The following is a 7,145-nucleotide window of genomic DNA, read 5'->3' on the forward strand; positions in this document are numbered from 1 at the left end:
CTGTATTGTAGAATGATATTGAGTGGCTACCATTTTGTGAAATTGTTTGAACAATGAACTAACTGTGCTTTTGGATTTCATTAAGCAAATCTAAGTCATATGGGTGTAATCATCAATAAAAAAAATAAACCACCATTTATCACTAAGAAATGAGGTATTTGCTAGACCTTATACATCGAAATGGATAATCATAAAAGGTGCTGGACTTTTATTCATACCTATTTGAAAAGGAACTCGATGGCTTTTAGCCAATTCACACACATCACACTTAAAAAATCTGAGGCAGATAGTTGAGTAAAGAGTTTTGGCAACAATTTCTTTAAGTATCTAAAGAATGAGTGACCCAAACATCGATGCCACAACCAAATCTTAGAGTCTGCAGATTCATTCATGGAAAGAACTTGAGCTAACTAATGAGGATCTGTAGATTTATTTATGGAGAATGCTTGAGCTAACTGATGAGAACTTGTTGGCGTTAAATCCAGATAATAGAGTTTCCCCCTTCTAGTACCATAACTAATTGTGTTTCGAGTTTGAATGTCTTTAAAAACATAAAGGTTAGGCCAAACAACCATAATACATTGCAAAGTGAGAGTTATTTGAGCCACTGACAGTAAGTTATGATTAAGAGTTGGAACAACTAATACAGAATCAAGGCTTATGTTTTCAATGAGGTGACAGAGCCTTCCCCAATAACAGAAGAAGACGTACAATTTGCTATGGATATAATATGTTGTTCAGAAGGTTTTAAAGATTGAATGCATACATTGTCAAAAATCAAGTGGTCTGTATCTCTAGAATCAATTATCCATTCGTTACTATTACTAGCAGTGGAAGCAAAGTTGTTAAAATCATGATTTAACTCGTAAAATCATGTGATTTTACGAGTTAATATATGCTTAACGTATAGAATCACCTTAAAAACTCGAAAATTGATAAAATCAGGTTAAAATCGAGTGAAATCGGATGAAATCGCAAAAAATCATGATTTTGGTACCGATTTTACGATTTCAACAGAAACATATATTGCACTACAATAGTGCAATATATCTTTCCTCCAGACCAATAGCAACATGCCATTTGTCCACACTTCATAGTCCACAACTCCACATCACTTATCCTGTCGTCCATGTTTTACAATTTACCCTAAATTCCTAATCTCTAAACTCTAAAGAGACAATCTTTGAGATCGACGACTCAGTGGCTCACGACTTCCTCTTCATTTTTCATCAACAGCGACAGACGACAGCGATCTTCAGACTTCAGATTTCAGTCTTCGACTCGTTGACTTTGTCTTCAATCTTCACCATAAGTTATTCCCTAATCCCCTGTATTTTCCCGGTCCTCATTGCCCATGCTTTTGAATAAAAATTATTTCCTTTGCAATGTTTTGCTTGATGGAATGATTAGCATGATGATTTTAAAGTGATTGGATAATGAATATGGAGTAGAAATTTTGAAGTGATTTGCAAATTTGGTAATAAATTTTTATTAAAAAATTCATGCTCTCGTTTATGCTCTCTGCCTATTTTATACTCTCTACCTTTTTTTGTTTGTTTTATTGATGACAAATTCAATAAAAGGAATATGTTCAATTGTTCATAAATTCGTTTTATGCTCTTAGACATGGGGAGGAAAATAGAGAAAGAAAAAACATAATTGCCGAGAGAAATGGGGAGGAAAACATTTTCTTGACATTTTCTTGTCATATTATGATGCTGCTAGTTTATTTATTGGTAAAAATTGCCTAATGTGTTTCCAGAGGTTGCCTTTTGTAATGATCCGGAATTTGAAAATTATCTGAAGATATTTGATCAGTGATTCAATATTTCCACGAATCCACCATCCACTTGATTATCCATACAACATGCAATTTGCATATTTTAATCTAGGTAGTAGTATATTTTAGGGATTGCTATGCATGGATTTTAATTGTTTAGTTGCTGAATGAGAATATTATAGTGATTTTTGTTATCTTTGGGGAGTAATAACTAAGATTCATAAAATAGAACTTGAGCAATAATTCAAAGAAGATTAGAGGATAGCTTAGAATAGCAGATTCGGTAAACACATGTTAGTTTTGTGAGTTCTTTATAAAGCTAGTTTTAGTTTACATGACACACCAACAGATTGTTTGTTTTACGTTTGTTAATTGTTAGTTAATGAAAAGTTACTTAAATTATGTATGAATTTTTATTTGAACCATGTATTTTAAGATGCTTGAACTATGTATGAATTTTTATTTGAACCATGTATTTTAAGGTGCTTGAACAATATATGAAAAAAAAATGCCTTATAATTTTACGATCTATTTCTACGATCCAAGTTTATTTTGTATTTTCCATGCCATGTCAAAAATACATTTTTAACAAACTTGAGTGGAAGTATGAAAAACCTTACCAGATGTTGTAATTAAGGTCGAGTCATCCTTAGACATGTTGGTGGTGAGGTGTTCTGCTACTGCAACATATGTTGTAATTAAGGTTGAGTCGTCTTTAGGTGTGTTGGTGGTGTGGTGTTCTGCCACTGCAATTAGGACATGAGTGTTTGATTTTGAGTTCCGTTTGCATGGTGCTTTGGCATGATCCCACCATTCTGGATACTCAATTAGTTCACAACATCGTAGCTTTGCATGTCCAGTTTCACCATATTAAGTGCAAATATATTCTGATTTTGCCTTTCCAATCTCGTAGCTATTATTCTGAGGTCCTGATGTCTGAATTTTTTCAATGGTAGGACTAGTTGATCAATATGTTCTAGGTTTAGCTCGTCATGCCATCATCGCAGATGTTTCAACATGATCAACTTTATTATTTAGAGTGATTCTGAGAACAGCGTCACGACATACGTAAGTATGGGCCTCTTCAAGATCCAATATTGGGCCCTTTATGAGAATCTCCCCTTGAATTTGTTCGAACTCGACATCCAATCCATTCAAGAAAATACGTACCCGCAATCTTTCAATAACTTTCTATAAGTAATAATATCATCAAGGTCTTTTATTACAGTTCTGTCACAATGATCAAGTTCTTGGAATATTTCCACAAGATCACCATGATATGTTGATAATGGGCGACCTATTTATTTCATAAGGAAAGCTTTCTGATTTAGTGAAAAAAGCTGTGATTCGTCTGATCCATTATAAAAGGCTTTGGATAGAACATTTCAAATTTTACATGCAGTGTGTAGTTGAATGTATCGTTTCATAATATCTTGTGACATAGAAGTTAGTAACCACCCCTTAACCTTTTGATTTTTGGCATACCAGTATCTTGAGGGGGTTGTGTTTTCCCCCATGATATATTCAAGCTTCTCCCTTTCTGCAATACATTGCAGTTAACTTCAATGAGAGTAACACTGGTTGTAAATCTAGAGTTTTCGTTTTGAACGTGAATGATGGGTGTTGATTCTGTTTTGTCTTTCGCCATGATGCAAGATTTGGATCAAGAATACCTTGCCAAGAATACAAGGGAAGAAGAGATTCAATAGTGATTAAAGAAGGATGGGAAGGCCAAGGAACAGAGGAAGAAAAAGAAAGAGATTCAGTAGTGATTTAAAGAATGCTTGGCTCTGACACCAAGATAAAATTATGTTAGATAAAATTCTGTTTTCTTATTCATTCAGTTACCCCTGCAATTTACAATGCTGGCCTTTAAATAGCAGCAGCAGTTTATGTGATATCTATTTACATGAGAAGTCTAACAACCATGATACTCCTAAAACCTAAGGATAGACTCCTATAATTACAGACTCCAACAAACTGATATAGAATTCTATCCTGCATACGTAACAACCAAGAATATACAAAGGGAATAGAAGTCTGAGTGCTGGCAACTGATAGTCCATCAGCTGGGAAAGAATCCTAGACTAGAATGTCAACAACTTTTGTATGAGATTTCTTATATTGTTCAAGACAGTTGGAAAAACGGCGACTAGTGGCACACATATATGGATGGCAGCCCTTGTTATAAGAGGAGCAAAGGAGAAGCACTGCATTGTGAGAATGCTCCAGATAAACAGAGCAGGTTGCACCTTCCCAATCTTTTTTCTCTGAAGCTTTTGAATGTGTTTTCTTCAAGTGGCAATCTTTAGCAGCCTTCCGGGAGCAAGGTGACAACACACATGGCATCACTCTGTGCCGCCGGGAATCGGCCTTGCATCGCACCTTATTAACTTTTGCCATTCCCAAGGTAAACCTAAAATGAGAGAGAGAGAACAGATCAAAATCATTCATTATATACGCTACTGCAATTTTATCCAAATCCATTTATTGTATGGCATCTGATAAAATACAAAATTTGTGTTTAAACCTTCAGTTTTACTCTATGCAGACCTCAGAATACAAGAGGTAACCATTCAGCAAAAAACAGTCATTGGAAAAATACAAAAACATCCTTTATTTTCAAAGAAAAAGCATGGAAAAGAATACGAAGTTTCTAGCACCTTTATTGTCAAAGACAAATACTAAGACACATCGGTCAACTGAATGAAGTATATATCAAAATACATTGCTACTCCTTTGAAAACTCGGATCTCAAAATGGTCAGCAGTGTACTCAGTTATTGGTATTTTGAGAATGATCGGGAAAAAAAAGGACTCCTTCAACTATTTATATTTTGTAAACAATTGACGCTGAAAAAGTAGGATAACAAGCACATCCACCAACGTTCACTCATTGCATCTAATTATAAGCTTTTCCAGGAAAGAAAACACAATGGAAATGACTCCACAATGTAAAAGTGATCATTCATTGCAGCAGTTTATGGTTGTGGTGCTGCTGTTTAGCTCCTTAAACATGACAAGAACCATAAAACACTTAAAGAAGCTAATACCTTACTAAGGGTCTAACCGAAGGAGTTTATTACAATATTGGAAACAGAAAACAAGAAAGCAACATTTCCAAAGACAAGAAGAAGTTGATCCACCAAACGTATGGAAGTTTTTTTAAGCAACTGGAGCACCAATACAAAACAAAAGCATAATCTCAAAATAGCTTGCACAAGCACGGCAAAGATCCAACTCCTTCAGAGCCTATTATTGCCAATAAAGGATACATACGACATCTCTAATCCATAAAACAACTAGGGAATTTTTTTTTCCTCAAGGAAATTGAAAAGAATGCCTAATCTCATGCAGTCAGGGCTGAAATGTAACAGAATGTAAAGTTTAAAATACTCCATCCATGCCTTTTTTATAATTCTTAATTATATTATATAGGCTTGCACCCCTACCTTGCCCTGAATCTCACCTACACTAACCTTTCCCATCCCAATATAATGGCTGGGAAACTAGAGGGCCATATTTACCCACAAGACTTTAAAGCCTTGACCTCTCGTCAAAGTTCTCCCAACGTTTCCAATGAAACAAGTGGCAGTCGGCATTAAATGCATATTTACCAGCAAAGAAACTATTTCAAAATACACTTGGAAAGAACCTGTGAATAGTATTAATTATTTTTTAAATTATTTTTTATTCAAAAATATATTAAAATAATATTTTTTATTTTAAAAAAATTATCATATTAAAATAATCTAAAAATATAAAAAAAAAATATTAATTTTTTTAAAAAAGTTTTAAGACATCAAAAAATATTATTTTTCAATGTGACTTGAATGTCATGCGACAAATTCAGTATACGGATTAAGAAAAATCACAGATACCTCTGACAATATCTGCACGGCACAATAATAACCAGGTAATATGTATTCGCCTTTGATTTCCCCGTCAAATCATAAAAAGTCGCAAAACAAGTATCCGCCATTGTTAAACTTGTCATTTCCAATGTCAAACTCAAAAGTGGCTATTCGGAAAATATCTGAGGTTAAGGTTGCTTCACAGATTTGGATAAAAGACGAAAACATACATCAAAAAGGTTTTACCACAAAGAAAAAGTGAGAAACAAATGGATTCAAGCTTTCACACCTCCTGACTGAAGCAAATCATAACAGTACTATAACTGTTATGAATCTTCAACGGCAAACAAATAATTCTATGCTGGAATTGATTTCTGTCCTTTCTAGAGAGTTAAAGCTCCAAACCACAACTTTCTATTTAATATAATCTTATTGATATAAGATTAATCTTTTTTATGGTTAAAATATGCATCACCGACCTTTTTTTTTCTTAATAAATTTCTCTCTCATCACTTAGATACTTAAATACAAAAAAAATAAAGTTTAGAACAAAAGTATAAAATATTAAACTTTAAAAGCCAAAGAACACAAATTGAAACTTAAGGGACAAAATTGATTTTCACATGTTTTGAATAGTGAGCTTTGTTGTTTCTTTATTTATTTTGTTCCTTCATTTAATTTATTTTTAACAATAACCTAAAATTATATTTCATAAAAATAACTTTAATTTAATAAGAGAATGTTCTGTTAGCACAAAGTTCATTATGTACCTATAAATTATTTGTTTTGATAACAAAAACATATTAAGTGCATTTAATGTGTATGTCAAAGTATTGTTATTGTAGGAATTATTTTACATCAAATTAAAGATATGGACTTCTTAGATACAAACTTAACTTGAAGATTCTCAAGCTTATACTTTATGTAATCAAGTTTTTATAGGATTTAATTTGGCATTATAAAATGAATTTCATTCATAATCTTTCAATGGCCAAATTTTATCAATCAAAAAAGATTTTATGGCCATAACCTACACATAGTGAAAAATACCTCATGAAAGAATTATTTTATCATATGCTTTGGTATTTATCACAAATATACTTTTATATAGATAACATGTATTTGGTCAGCTATGTCCTTCCAAATTTTTTTTATCAAAGTAAAAGTTTTATATCCATTTTTAGTTAGGTTATAATGTTATAATTTTTAAAAGAAGTGTGTACTAAATAATCAAGAGTTATTTTATCTAAGATGTTAACTCATATTTTTAGTATGATCTTGCAACAACTCTGTTTCCCTATAAATTACCTTTTAGCCATTTCTCATGGAGAGAAAGAACACTTGAAAGAGAAAAATTTCTTATTCATTTTAACAGTTAGTTTGGGTGTTTTCTCTTTAAATACCTTTTTTTCATGTAAAAACTCTTTCTCTCCAACTCTTTTATAATCTTACATATTTGATGCTTTGGATATTTCTTATTCTAAAAAGCTTTCATTCATTTTTGCATTCTCT

The sequence above is a fragment of the Populus nigra genome, chromosome 5 (assembly GCF_951802175.1).
Source record: "Populus nigra chromosome 5, ddPopNigr1.1, whole genome shotgun sequence".
Taxonomy (NCBI): domain Eukaryota; kingdom Viridiplantae; phylum Streptophyta; class Magnoliopsida; order Malpighiales; family Salicaceae; genus Populus; species Populus nigra.